The sequence below is a fragment of the Nelumbo nucifera genome, chromosome 3 (genome assembly GCF_055504915.1).
Source record: "Nelumbo nucifera cultivar China Antique chromosome 3, China Antique-T2T, whole genome shotgun sequence".
Taxonomy (NCBI): Eukaryota; Viridiplantae; Streptophyta; class Magnoliopsida; order Proteales; family Nelumbonaceae; genus Nelumbo; species Nelumbo nucifera.
The window spans coordinates 41,908,663-41,923,454 of NC_142651.1; the positions used below are offsets into that span (position 1 = coordinate 41,908,663).

The 14,792-nt window shown below is 38.6% G+C and overlaps 1 pseudogene; it reads right to left on the bottom strand.

The window, feature by feature from the left end:
* Positions 1 to 12,148: 12,148 nt before the first annotated feature.
* On the bottom strand, positions 12,149 to 14,253 carry LOC104603943 (uncharacterized; annotated as a pseudogene).
* Between the last annotated feature and the right edge of the window lie 539 nt (positions 14,254 to 14,792).

Genomic DNA, 14,792 nt, shown 5'->3' on the forward strand with positions numbered 1-14,792 from the left:
ATCATCTACATAGACGATAAGAGTTATAAGTTTCTCATTTCTCTTCCTTATGAATAGGGTATGATCTGCCCCGCTTTGAGTATAACCACCTTTTTTCATGGCTTCACATAGCTTCTCAAACCAAGCTCGAGGGGATTGTTTAAGGCCATATAATGCTTTTCTCAATCTACACACTTTCCTGCCAAATTCATAACCTAGTGGAGGATCCATGAATACCTCCTCATGTAGATCACCATTTAAAAAGGCATTCTTCACATCCAACTGATGAAGCTCCCACGAGAAATTTGCAGCTAATGATAGTAGAACTCTGATAGTGTTGAGTTTTGCTATCGAAGCAAATGTTTCTTTGTAGTCAATTCCTTCCTTTTGAGTAAATCCCTTTGCTACGAGTCTAGCCTTGTATCTTTCAATGGACCTATCCTCCCTATGCTTCATAGTGAACACCCACTTGCATCCAACAGTGCCTTTCCCTTCTGGTAGATCTACTAATTCCCAAGTCCCTGCTTTCATTAAGGCCTTCATTTCTTTATTCATAGCCTCTTTCCACTTTGGGTCAGACAATGCCTCTGAGTACCTAGTAGGAACATGCACAGAAGAGAGAACAGACACAAAAGAACAATAACAAGGGGACAAATGTGAGTAAGACACAAAATCAGCAATGAGGTGTCTGATAGTACAAGAACGGGTAGACTTACGAAGGGTAATCGAAAAATCCAAGTCGGAGGAATTGATAGGATTACCTTGAGTTACTGAGACAAGTTGATCCGAGTCCAATTGGTTGCTGTCATGAGTTGGATGACTCTTCTTCCTTCTATTGTAGGTGATTCTAATATCTTTTTGCTACCTACTGGAGTCTTTAGTAACATTTGCAACGTCACTAGTAGTAGCTGAGCCAATGGGAGCCTCACTAGATTCACCTGGGATACTACAACTAGGAGGATCAAGAGGAGAGGATGGAAGATCCGAGACAGAGAGGGGCACAAAGAAGGAGGGAATAGAAGGATCAACAGGAGGGTCCTCTTCCATCCCACTAGTCTCTCCCTGAAGAGGATCCAGGGAAGATTGAAAGTAGGATTGAGACTCAAAGAACACCACATCTTTTGTGACATATTTTTTCTTGGTGACTGGACCGTAACACCTGTATCCCTTCTGAGGAGAGTATCCCAAGAAAATTCCCTTCGTAGCTCGAGGATCCAATTTGCTCTTCTTCAGATCCTTGACATGTATGAAACATACACACCCAAAGACTCTCGGTGGAAGAGAAAAAACAGGAAGGTGAGGGCAAAGAACAGAAAATGAAGTCTTCATCCCCAATACCTTAGATGGCATTCGGTTTATCAGATATGATGTAGTAAGGATTGCTTGAGGCCAATAGGCTTTTGGAACCTTGTGTTGAAATGGTAAAGCTCGTGCAGTCTCCAATAAGTGTCTATTCTTGCGCTCAACAACCCCATTCTGTTGGGAGGTACTAGCACAAGATGACTGATGGATCATTCCCGCATCCTCTATAAACAAGTTTAAGGACCTTTCGAAATATTCAACAACATTATCTGACCTGAATTGCTTGATTTTCTTGCCAAATTGTGTTTCAATCATTTTGCAAAATACCATGGTTACCCACGACACTTCATCTCGTGTCTTTAATAAGTAGATCCATGTGCATCGAGAATAGTGATCAATAAAACTGATAAAGTATCGATAGCCATCAATAGAAACAATGGGAGAAGGACCCCAAACATCAGAGTGGACTAAGTCAAAAGGTGCTTGATTTTCATTACTAGAAGTTGAATACATAGTTCTACACTGTTTTGATAATTGACAGACTTCACAGACTAACTTTTGACTTAAAACACCTTGGAACAATTATGGAAACCACATTTCCAATGACAAAAACTGTAAATGACCTAGCCTAGCATGCCATAGGTGTAGCTTAGTTAATGACTCTACATTAGATTGACCACTAGTAGTAGATGTTTGTAGGGCCAAACTGATGTCTGCATCAAGGTAGAAGAGGCCTCCACGCTCATGACCGCTCCCAGTCATTCTCTTCATCAAACTGTCCTGAAAAACACAATGAGTAGGAAAAAAGGTTATGCTACAGTTCAAGTTCTTGGTAAGTTTTAAAACAGATAAAAGGTTTGAAGAGAGATTGGGAACATGCAAGACAGATTTGAGTGAGAGGTCATTGCTTAGGTCAACCACTCATTTCCCAGATATGGTAGAGAGGGAACCATCATCAACCTTCATCTTGTCTTGGCCAGACATTAAATGATAGAAAGAAAATAAAGAAGACATGTAAGTCATGTAGTCAGTCGCACCAGAATCAATAATCTAGGAGGCTGGATCAATGGAACTAGTTGCACTAAAGGCGGAGACAATACCTGATCTGGCAAGGGAGGTGGAAGCAAGGGAATTTGTCCTTAGGAGGGCCAGTGCCCGACTAAGTACCTCTATCTCATCAGCTGTGAAATCCATAGACCCATGTCCTTGGGAATTAGTAGTCTATCCCATGGAAGAGGAAGCAACTGTGGATGAGTGTTTGGAACCTCCATCACTGTGACTTGCTGCCAGGTTCCCACTTGCAGATTGGCCCTTCTGGTGCTTCTTATCTTTCCTCAATGCAATTGGTTTCAGATGAGGATAGAGAACCCAACAAGTCTCTTTCACATGCTGTTCTCCCCTACAGTGAGTACACTTCAGGTGTCTCTTGTCAAAGAACTTGTTCCCCCTTTGATTTGTAGAAATTAGGGCGGAATGTTCTATAGACTGTTCAGCTAGTTTAGTCTAAGCATCAACTTGCATCTCTTTTCTTCTCACCTCTTCATTTCTCACAAGGTAGTAGACATGATGTAAGTTGGGCATCTCATATCTTCCCAGAATTTGGGACCTTATGTTCTCATGTATTGGATCTAGGCCAGCCAAAAATTTGAATGCTCTACCCTCTTCAACTTGTTTGTCATGTTTCTCCTTGTCTTTGGCATTCTCCCAGTCAATGATGAGGTGGTGATCCAACTCTTCCCATAGTCCTTCTAATGTAGCAAAGTATGTTGCAACACTCATATCTCCTTGCCTTAGGGCAACAATATCTTGATTCAGTCTATAGATTTAGACATTATTTTTTTTTCTGCCCATAGGTCTTAGACACCTTTTCCCAAATCTTGGCAGTTGTGGAGAAGTGTTGAACGGTCCTAGCTACCCTTGGAGTCATTGAAGCAAGTAGCCAGGACATGACTGTAGCATTCTCTCTTCTCCAAATAGCATATTCAACACTCCCTATTTCAGGTTCTTTCTTCTGCTCGTCCAAGTAGCCAGTAAGATCCTGGGATGTGATAAAGAGCATGGCTGAAACTGACCATTCCCTAAAGTTGTATTCGTCTAGCAACACATTTGTTATCTGTAGGCTGTGCAGATTTGGGTTCTTCAGATTAGGAGACCTCCCACTAGCCCTAACATCTCTAGAAGACACTTCCCCGGATATGGATGACATCTTCTCCGACTTGCAAGAGTGCCAAAAACTGTCACACAAGTTATATGAAATCACTTCAGACTTACGGAGCTTGCAGCACTGTAAACTCAAACAGGAGTGTCCGTATCAGGGCTGAAATACCAAGTTCCACTCTGTTGTACTGCTCTAACTACTGTTGTTGCAAGCTGCCACCAAACTGCTGAAGCACCAAACTGAAACCCTTCTGTTGTGTTTAGCCACTATTGCCACAACCTGGACCTTGCTGTTGTGGCTTCTACCACGTGCTAACCACAACAATCGCAGGCTGAACCCTCACCCACGAACTGTTGTAGGACTGCTGAGATCAGTCCTCTCTTCCAGATCTGTTCTACACAGATCTCACTTAGCCGAATGGCTACAACTTGTTGTGTGTGTCTCTAAGGGCATCAGCTACTGGGACTAACTCTCCTTAGGCCCTACAACCAAGGGAAACCCTAGATATAGGTTCTGTTGGGTTCTATGACCAGACCTAGGATTTCTTTGTAGTACCAAGATAGAGAGAAAGGTGAGAGAGAGAGAGGTGCGAGGCAGCTGCTGTAACCAGGCAAGTTTTAGTGCTCTGATACCATGTTTGCCGAACTGAACCTGTCAAGTGAGCAGAGAAGAAGAAGAGGAAGAAGAAGAGGAAGAGAAGAGGATAAAGGAAGAAATGTTCGAATGGGCACTGTTCATCAGCCAGCCCTGTTCACTTATACAATAAAAATACATAAAGTTACAAAAAAGGACCAGGATGCCCCTAATTAGTGATGGGACACCCAATCAAATAAGACACTAAATAAAAATAGGCCTAGTAACTAAGGCCCATTAACTAAAGACTTAATACCCAACCCAGACAAGAGGATAACAAAATATTAGCCGAACCAATAGCACAAAACATAGTTTTGAGACACTATACTTTGGGATTTAAAAGTGTTAATACTTACATAAGTATCAAATCTTATCGTAGACCACACACTTGCGAAGGCCCAAAGGTAATGCATAGGCCTACTCCCTTGGCCTACAACTATCACATTAATAGAGTAGCAGCCCTATGAAACATTCTATTTAGAGGGCAGGTTAGATAAATGACTCCTGCGTGGCTAGAGTTAAAAAAATGCATAGAATTGATATTTGAAGGCAACAGAATGACAAGGTGAGAATTGTAGAGTGTGGGAAGTTTTACCACAATGAACTGCTTTGTCTATTTTGATGTCATAATCTGAACTGCTTTGCCTTTTTTTTACCTCCTTTCAGGGTACCTTATACCAAAAGGGTGGAAAGTTTTACCACTTTTCATGAACATTCATCACAGCCCAGACAATTTTCCAATTCCTGAGAAATTTGATCCCTCAAGATTTGAGGTAAAAATAAACATTTCTTATTATTACTATTACTTTTTTACTTTCATATTTAGTATTTTGTTCCAAAGGACTTAAACTAAGGCTAATTGTCTCTCTCTTTCTCTCTGATCACCAAGTTGCTCCAAAACCCAACCTATTCATGCCATTTGGAAATGGGGCACACTCTTGCCCTAGGAATTAGTTAGCCAAGTTGGAGGTCTTGGTACTTCTGCATCATCTGACCACAAAGTATAGGTAACCCATCCAAACAGCCCATAACTAACCTTCTGCCATGCTCAAGTTCTGAGCTACAGATGTGTTCCCTTGTCAGCTCCATTTCACTTGGGTGGCAAGGCATGTTTTAGAAATGATTGGATGATGAAGTTAACAATTCTGCCGTTGCAAGAGTGGCAAATGATGAGGTTGATGATGAAGATAGGGATACAAGCATGGATATCCAAACACTTCTATCTGAGTTTGGATATTTTGGTGACTTCTTTGAAAATGATGCTCTGCCTTTTGGGGAGGTATATTCTTTTACAAACTTCATCATGGTATAGTGTATGTCATTTGAGACAATATCCTACTTATGTTTTAAGTGCATTTGGAATAATTGAATTTTGGTTTCTATTTGACGTTGTTACTTTTAGTGTTTTGTTTGCAAAAGATTAAATCTATAGTCAACTACTTTATGGGCTCAAAATTATAGAATCAATCTGTGTTTTTTGGAAAAGGGAAGGGGTTGTCACTCTCCAAGCATTATTTTCTTTTAAATTGTTGCATTTTAGCATGATTAGGCCTACTGCCAATTGAAATCGATTATGATCATCCTGTGGTGAAGCCTACAGGGACTACCAAGTTATAAGCCCTAATGTTTCCAGTTGTGGATGATGGTGATGGGAGCAAAGTCCTTATACTATGGGAATTGATGTAATAGATCAAATGCTTTTGTTTGCTTTAGGATTTCATCTTTTGAAGGGTTTAACCAACTTCCTAAAGATGTTATAGGAGTTTAATAGAAAAAATCAAGAAATTCAGTCTTTAGGTCTTGGGAGCAATTCTTTAGCTCCTTCCACAGGTGAGCCTGACCATTTTTCTTAGGTTGTTTTTTCTTTTAAGGGACTAGAAAACTTGAAATCAAATTTTGTTATTGGTTTATTTCTATTATGCATCCAAAAAACAAAAAATAAAATAAATAATGAAGCGATTCATTACACAAATAATTGTCCAACAGGCAAAGCTTTTTTTCTAATTGATACAGTCAAGACGGCCACACAGGTTGTGTTGATGACTTGATGATTGGTCATCTGATGCTTTGAACTCTAATATATTTTCTCTTTCAGCTCTGATCAAAGTAATTAAATATACTTTTCAACATGAAAAAAATATATATACAACTAAGGTTACCACATCATTCATTCATGATCATCAAAAAAACCAAAAAGGAATATGACATTAAGACAAATCCACTCACATTAGATGATTCATGAATTGATTAGATAAGAAACTAATGAAAAAAGAAGAAAGAAGAATAAAACAGAGAAAAAAAAACAAAGATAAATGAAGCAAACCTTGTGAGTTGCAAGCGGAGATATAAAAGACTGACCGTTGCTTTTGATTTGAAGAGAGACAGATCAGTGGAAGTGAAGGGCTTTTGAAACAAACCCTTATCCTATGAATCCTTGAACACCGACCAACCTGCGGAGCACTCACAAAATATCAAGGAGAAATAGAGAAGAGAGCTAGACGAAGAATGGAAGAGGAAAAAGAGAGCTAGACGGAGAATGGAAGAGGAAAAGAGTGAAAAGAGAGTAGAGAAATGCACGGGCAATTTCTTCTTTTCTTTATTTTAGTTAGGTGATGAAAAATTAGAACCTGCGCGCAAATATGCAAATAGCCACGGTTTCATATTTCCAAGAAGAATAAGTATGTATTGCATCGGTTAATTGTAAAACCGTCTTGGTATATTATGTTAAAGCCACGGGCTATGAAACCGTGGCTAAATTATATACGAGAGTTGAGCACATAGAGACACAAACAAAATATTTGGTTTGTTATATATGATTTTTAGCAACCATTTTTTTGTCCGGTGCTGGAGAAACCGTGGCTAAAGGCTACTTTTCTTGTAGTTAGAGTGTAATACAACCAACTGGTGATAAGGTACAAGAGAAAGATAAGGTTCAGATAGAGACTGAGAAGATCAGATCTGAGAAGAGAACAGATTTGATGAGGACTCTATCAAACATGATCTAATAACCTCTTTGTACCCTCAGACCTCTATTCAAAGTTTTCATTTTTCCTTGTTTTACTTTCAGTTAATTTTGGATTCTAAACGTGATCTCTTTCTTTACTTTCATTCTTTATTAATTGATTGCTTCAGTGAATGCTGAGAGTTACTTGATCAAAATTAATGATTTGCCTAGGCATTGATGGATGTGATGAATATTTGAACTTCACATATATCATACTACTTGTGATTTCTGTAACTAGATTTTTTTCTGCTCTCAAGTGTGCTAAGCCCAGAGTTTGCAAATCTTATTCTCAGGCATGGTGTTGCGTTTGTGGCCTCTGAGAGTAAATGGATCTAAATGCTAAGAGAAGCTGCCACTTTCTTTTCTTTTTCTTATTTCTAAACAAACTCCAAAAAACATTCCATTGATTCACAGAAGCAAGTCCGATGGCAAAGCAAGGAACAAAAATGAGTAGAAAGAAGAAGAAGGATAAGAAGGTTAACCCAAATGCCGTCTACAGGATGAAACCATATATACAAACCTTCCAGAGCAAATAGACATCTTAATAAGAGATACTTACGGGTACAAGCTAAGAGACTATACCATCAAATATGACAGCATCTCCAAAACATGGAAACTACCCAGAAAATGTAGCCCGGCCGATAAGGAATCTCCACTGCTCGTTCTTTGTAATTATGAAAACACATATCACGGCTTTAGCAAGGGATGGTGGGAATGCTCCTCGTCTGGGAGTTGGGAGTCAAACCAGCAGTACTGGAAGGATTACATGGTTTCTCCTCATGGAAAGATGAAAATGAGAGGAAGAAAGTCGCCTTGCGAATACCTCCTAATTAAATTCTACTACATCCAAGATCATTCTTCCATGAACCCTTTCCACCATGGCGTTCTTCAGCTGGTTTCTGCTTCAAGAAAGTATCCACTGATACTACAATCAAATATATATCAATGGTTCTGACCAATGGTTCTCATCCAAGCTTTGTCTTTTATAAGTTGAGAGATATCGATGGGAAATGGATCAGTGAGGAATGCACACTCCTCGATCGACCCAAATTCCAGTGAGCCATGTACCATACAGTTTACAAACGCCATTGTATTTGAAGGGAAGTTTTATGTCTTAAGTTTGTAGGGAACTTTAGCAGTGATCGATGCTAATTCTAATCCTAGAGTGAAAATACTGGGTTCAACAAAAGCCATTCCTTCCACCTGCTTAAAGGGCTTCAGGGAAGTTCTTATTGAATCTGGTGGGGGGAGATCCTGCTGGTTTTATTATCTCTAGGAAATCAACCAACATTGTAGATGATGTAGAAGTTTTAAAGCTTGATATTTTTAAGCCCTCCTAGATTAAGATGGAAAGTCTAGGAGACATAACCTTGTTTATGGGATTCACTTGTTGTATGTCGGTCTCTGCAAGTGAGTTGGGATGTAGAAGCTTTTGTATCTATTTTAACCACAGAGGACTCCTTGGTTGGTGGGTATTGCATATGGAAACTAGTAGTTTCTCTCCTTGTTGGAGTGGTGATTCTGATTCTAATGACAAGTCCTTGGATATTGAAATTGATTGCACCAAGTTTGGTATTAGGTGGACTAGAAAGAGGAGGTATTAGTGTAATAGATGAAAGCCATCTTCTGTATCTTGATCTAAGAAAAGTACTTCTGATGTTTGTCTTGTATTCTCTATTTGATTTAAGGTTTAAATTAATGTTGTGTTTGGTACCATTGTCTTTTCTACCTGAAACAACATTTTGTGTTGATCAATGCAAATTGGTGAGAGATATGCCTTGTCATATCACATATGAGAGCCATTTCAGCTAGAATAATACGAATGGCCTCCCACACATGCATTTTTATGGTATGCCTGTTTTATCTATAAATAGCCTCAAATAACAGGTGTATGCTAATTTATATATTGACCAATTAAAAATTATTTCAAGCAGAAACAGAAATGGTACCGTTGGGTGGATCAATACAAATTGAAATTGGTGAGAGATATGTAGGTCACTTCAACACCCCCCCCCCCCCCCCCTCCAAAATCAAGAAACAAACAGTTGCCTACCAATTTGTATTGATCAAACAACAATGGCACTAAACACAACCCTAATTTGTTCTAACTTTAAAATAGATTGCACGTTAAATTTTGGGATGGCAATTCCCCCAATTCTCCGATCCTCATGGGGACCCACCCTAAATGAGGTAGGGATAGGGATGATTTTCCCATGTGGGGATGAGGATGGGGATGGAAAAATTTCCATCCGTGTTGGCAGGGATAGGGCGAGAACGGGGAGAGCACTCCCCACCCTGGGGTCCCCAATCCTTGCCTCATGGGGATTGGGGAGTGGAGATCTAGATCTGCAAGAATGGGGATCCTTGTGGGGACGGGGATGGAGAAAACCCTATCCCTGTTGGCAGGAACAAGGATAGGGCTGTGGATGGAAATTTTCATGGGGATAGGGACGAGGAGTGGCTGCCTATCCCTGCCCCACCCTACCATTCCTAGTTAAATAAACGTTTCAACCAATTACATTAAAGATGTCAAATGATCTATTAATTTTTTATTCATTATGTTTTATAAGATGTATTTGCTATCAATACTTTAACAATGTTAAAGATGTCAGTTGTGATGTATTATTGTTTCAATGATTTACACTTTTTTGGTGCATGGTGAAAATTTTGGTATGAATATTGGCTGGGTTGAAATTTTTGACATGAATATTATTGGCTGGAAAAAGGAACACCAGGACCTTTTTCAGGACCCCAAACTCAATTGCCATAGGAAAATATAAGTAAATAAATCTCAATTGCTACATTGAGCGTTCTTACAATCCATCCCCACAAATCAGCAAGGAAACATAGACTGTCCACATTGGACATTCTCTGTTGTCTACAACGCCTTCTCCATGTGACATGTTTAGTTCATGTAGTTATGCCTTCAGCACTGTTACTGTTACAAGAAATTCATATAAACTGACATGCCAGGCAAGGGGAGCCCAGTGGACAGCAGGGTCTGTCAAACCAAGACGGCTAATTTTTTTCCTAAATTGACACACAACACCCTTATTTAAAGGCAATCTTGTTGATTAGTTATATCACATACTTGTTTTAAGGGTCAAAGTTATTGTTTATTTTAACATCATGGGAGATATATATATATAAAGAGAGAGAGAGAATAGATAAAAGAAAAGAAAAAAAAAGAAAGTTGAAGGAAAGTTCTTAAGGAGTTTCTCTCTTATAAACTAATAAGAGAAACAGTCTAAATGTTTAATTCAAAGAAAATGTCTAAAATGCTATAATTTTCAAGGTTGTTTGCTTTGTCTTTTACTGTGGGAGTTTTGCTCCTTTTCCTCGACTTGAGCCTTTTGTTGTAAGGGTTGTGACTGTTAAAAAGGTCATTTGGACAGTGATGGCTCATTCTGGAGTATTGGCTAAGTATTTCTTCTTTTAGTAAATATAGAAATCATTACTTAAGCAGGTTGTCAACTCCCTTAATGGCCAATGACAAGTTGGGTTGATTACCATATCACTAAATATTTTTTATTATATGATTACTTTGTTCACTAAGACTGAAAAAAGTAAGTCATTCTATTAAGCCATCTCAGCCCTTATCGAACAGGCCCTCAGAACAGCTGAAGTGGCTGGAAACAATAGCTTATTGCTGTCCTTTAGGGTCTATTTGATTGCTGAGAAAAATTGGACTGAGAAAGGATGGGATGAGAAATGTTGGGATGAGAAAAGAAAAATTTATTTTCTCAGTTAGTTTTAATGTGTTTGTTTGCTAAGAAAATTTTTGTGAGAAAATCCACTTTCTAGTGTTTGTTTGCTGAGAAAATTTTCTCAACTAAAAAAATGCATGTAATTTACTTTTATGACAACTTGCACCCCCCAAATGTATGACACATATGATTGAACTTGCCACGTGACATGATAGTGTTATTAAACTTGCTCATTCAAAAATTTTACTTAAAAAGAGTAAGAAATGCTTAATTATTTGGACCTGCTCATTCATCATATAATTTGTTCATAAGTTTACTCAATGTACTCATCCATAAAAAACCTGTGCATGCATTCATAAAATAGTCTACTATAAACTAAAATTGCTCTATTATTTGGACCTGTTGGTACATCAAAGAAGTTGCATTCAATAACATATTTCATTCAAAAAGTCATACATACATCAATAAATCATTTGAACTTGTCTTTAACCTGTAATTAGTTCATCAATGCCAATAGTTCAACCTATTCATTCCATGTAGTCATAATCATCCATATATCAATAAATCCATTTGTGGTAAAATATAACCATTCATTCCACCTAATACAAGTAGATTGACCATCGCAAAAAAAAAGGACAACAATCAAATTGCCAATGCATCCCCAAAATATATACAAAATGGACGCAAAGGCTCAACCATCAAAACAAGTTTTTGTCATATATAATTAGTACCTAGTTTGTTAATAATCATGGATAATCATGATTAAAATCCATAAACCTTGCCTCTTTAAATCATTGATAATCATGGACCTAGAAAGGCGATTAAGAAGATACAATAGTCACCTTCATTGATCTTTTGGGCCCCAAAGGACCCAGGTCTTGATTCTTGAGGACACACCCACCAAAGTGCAGCTTAACTATTTAAGAACTAACAAGGTCTCTGCCTCAACAAACCAGTACACAATATATCAGCCAAAGCTTTTTCATCTTCTCTAGCCACAACAAAGTGTTAATATAAATCTAAAAGCCTATTATCTGGTTCAATATTCAAATTTTACACAAACATCACCAAGGAGTATCTTCCAAGGGATTATAAACCATCAAAGATTAAGCAGAACCATCTTCGAAGTATGTAATTGTCATTTGCATCACCAAAAGAAGACAACAAAGGCACATAAAAAGCTAGATAAAACCCTCTACTAGGTTCTAGGGTAGATGCAGCAGAAGAACACCGATAGTCACTTCAGTAGAAAGACACAGAAAAAAACACTTTAGTGATGAAAATGTGTGTTGTTGAGAAAGATTAACTAAAGATATTATCAACCATTAAAGGAAGCACCTTAATAGGGGGCTAAGAGAAACCAATTCCATTCTCCCACAATGAACCTATATTGGGCCCTTTACATATCTTGGGTGATCAACAAAAAGAACTCCAAACATCCCATCAGAGAGCCTGTTGTTAATAAATTATTATGTAAAACAAGATACAAGTATAACAGGATTTATGTAATAGATTTAGTAATTTTTATGGCAAAGCCACTGAACAATTCAACTGATGGGACAGTAAAGATGCCTTCAGAACAATCCATCTTAACCACTCATTAGAAGACAAGCATGGAATACCCCCGTGAGATGCATGGTGAGATTATCTTGCATTGAAAATAGGTTCAGCATCTGAGGTAGGTTGCATTTTTTGAGTGTACTTTAGAAGCAATTCTTCTGATGAGAAACCTGGTATACGCAAATCTCTATAAATACAAAATCAAAAACAAAAGTTAGAGCAATCAATTCCAACCAATCCAGTAATAAATATAGGGAGAACAGTTTCAATAAATTAGCCAAGAAGACGAGGAGAAAGGAAGAGGGAGAGAGGGATCCGAGCAAACCTGATGTATGGCTGTAAATCCTTCCATTCCCACTTCTATCGCTCCCTAAAGAGCACTGCAAAACGATCAGCAGGAGTGGAGGGCAGAGATGAAACACTGAAGGCACAGATCCATGTCTCAACTCCAAGCCTCTCTACCAACACTTCCCCTTCCAACATCTCAAAGCTTGCAGGCATCCCAGCAAGAATTTTCTTCATCCACTCATCCATAAAACTCTCTACTTTCATCTTCCCTCCTTTCAGAACCACTCTGGCAAAATGAATACAAACCCGCCTCTCATCCAAAACCCACGCTCTACCGTTGCTCCCATTCCCCTCTCCTACCTGGCCTCCATACACTTCCAAACAATGCAGTGCTAGCCTGCGGGGAAACCCATCAGCCTCCAGCATGCCCACAACTTCATCTTCCTTAAACGCATTTAAAGACCATCCATTCAACACCGCATTGTGTAAAAGCGTACTCAGAACAATATCCATTTACTTCTCATCCACGATTCTCCAATAGCCATCAATCTCCACAACCGAAAGAGCTCGCAGACCAGCTCTCAATTCCTCATCACTAGCTTGTATCCTGTCAACTAAGTCCTCCCATCGAAACAAACCCGTCTTGTCTTTCTCAATCTCCTCCAATTCCTCCACATCCATCTCATCTTCTGGTATGTAGGGGTTCTCCATGAGGAGCAATTTAAGCTTATCCAGCTTAGGAGCAACTTCCACAAGTTCCATAATTCCAAGTGCCACTTTGAATACCGATGCAACCACTAGCTCATCGCTAGCAGTCTCACTCGACTCCGACGGATCTGATGGAGGAACGAGGAACACAGAATTGGAGGTTCCGACGAACTTGACGGCATAAGTCTTGGACGACGTACAAAGAACAGCTTCTTTGTTGGACTGACCTCATAGACTCACTCTACAAATAAAGAACCCTAGAACTGAATATTGAATCATAACCCAAGTCGAAGAAATTGCAGAGATACAGAAAAGAAATATGGATGAAACCTAAAAAATCGAATTTGAAGAGTTGAAAACTCATTGCGATTACCTGTTGTGAAAGATATCAGGAAGCAACTTCTCGTCGATTTCAAGAAGCATAAGATCATCATGGGGCCCAAAGTGGGGGTGATAAGCGATCGAGATTGAGGAGTTCGATTGAAGATTTAACACTGCTTTAGCTCCTCCTCTGCAACTTTCGTGTTCCATCTCTCCCTCTCTGAGCTCTCTCTCTCTCTCTCTCCGTCGGTGCCTTTGACTTCTTGCTCTGACAAACTCGAGATATTTTCTCAACCTTTTCTTTTCTCACCGGGGTCGCACTATTTTGGTGTGACCCCGCTCACTTAATTTTGGGAACCCGCGTTCCTCTTGTTTCTCATCCCAAAACACTGTTTACCCGTAAACAAACACAAGAAAGGGAGAATCATTCAGGAATATTCCCTTTTCTCATCCTTTTCTCAGCAATCAAACAGACCCTTAGGCTCAATATGGAAAGAGTATAAATACAAATATGTAAGTAAAAATATCTAAAGTTTTACACTAAAAAATATAAGGTTTTGCACTCTACATATTTCTATTTGTACTCCTTACCAACTGAGTTAAGGAGGTTGTAAGATCGATCATCAATGGGCCAAGCTGAGGTTGGGTTGATTGCTATGACTTTCAAGTTATATAGTTAAATATTATATCTACTAAAAGCATTAAGTCGTTCAATTCAAACATTGACTTGGTTAAATGCTTCATAAGTAATAAACCACACTAATCCTTTACTATTCTTTTTTATGTTTACAGTAGAAGGGACCCATGTGATGCATGAATTAGTGTTAAAAATATGCCCCGTGTTCAAAATATTAAGAGGACTGGGATGAAAAGGGAGGAGTGAGAAGAAGCTGACAATAGGATAAAATGTTGATGAAAATGATAAAATAACTAAGATATATTAATTCTTAGAAAATCAATATAGTTATTATTAATATTGTGTTGATTTGGTATGGGACGGCCTTAGAATAATCACCCATGAATACAAGACTTACCTGCTTATGAGAAATGTTTGGATATCTTATTACCTAAATGTTAAACCACCCTGAAAATTATGAAATTCATGGCCTTGTATACATCCATTTGCAATTGG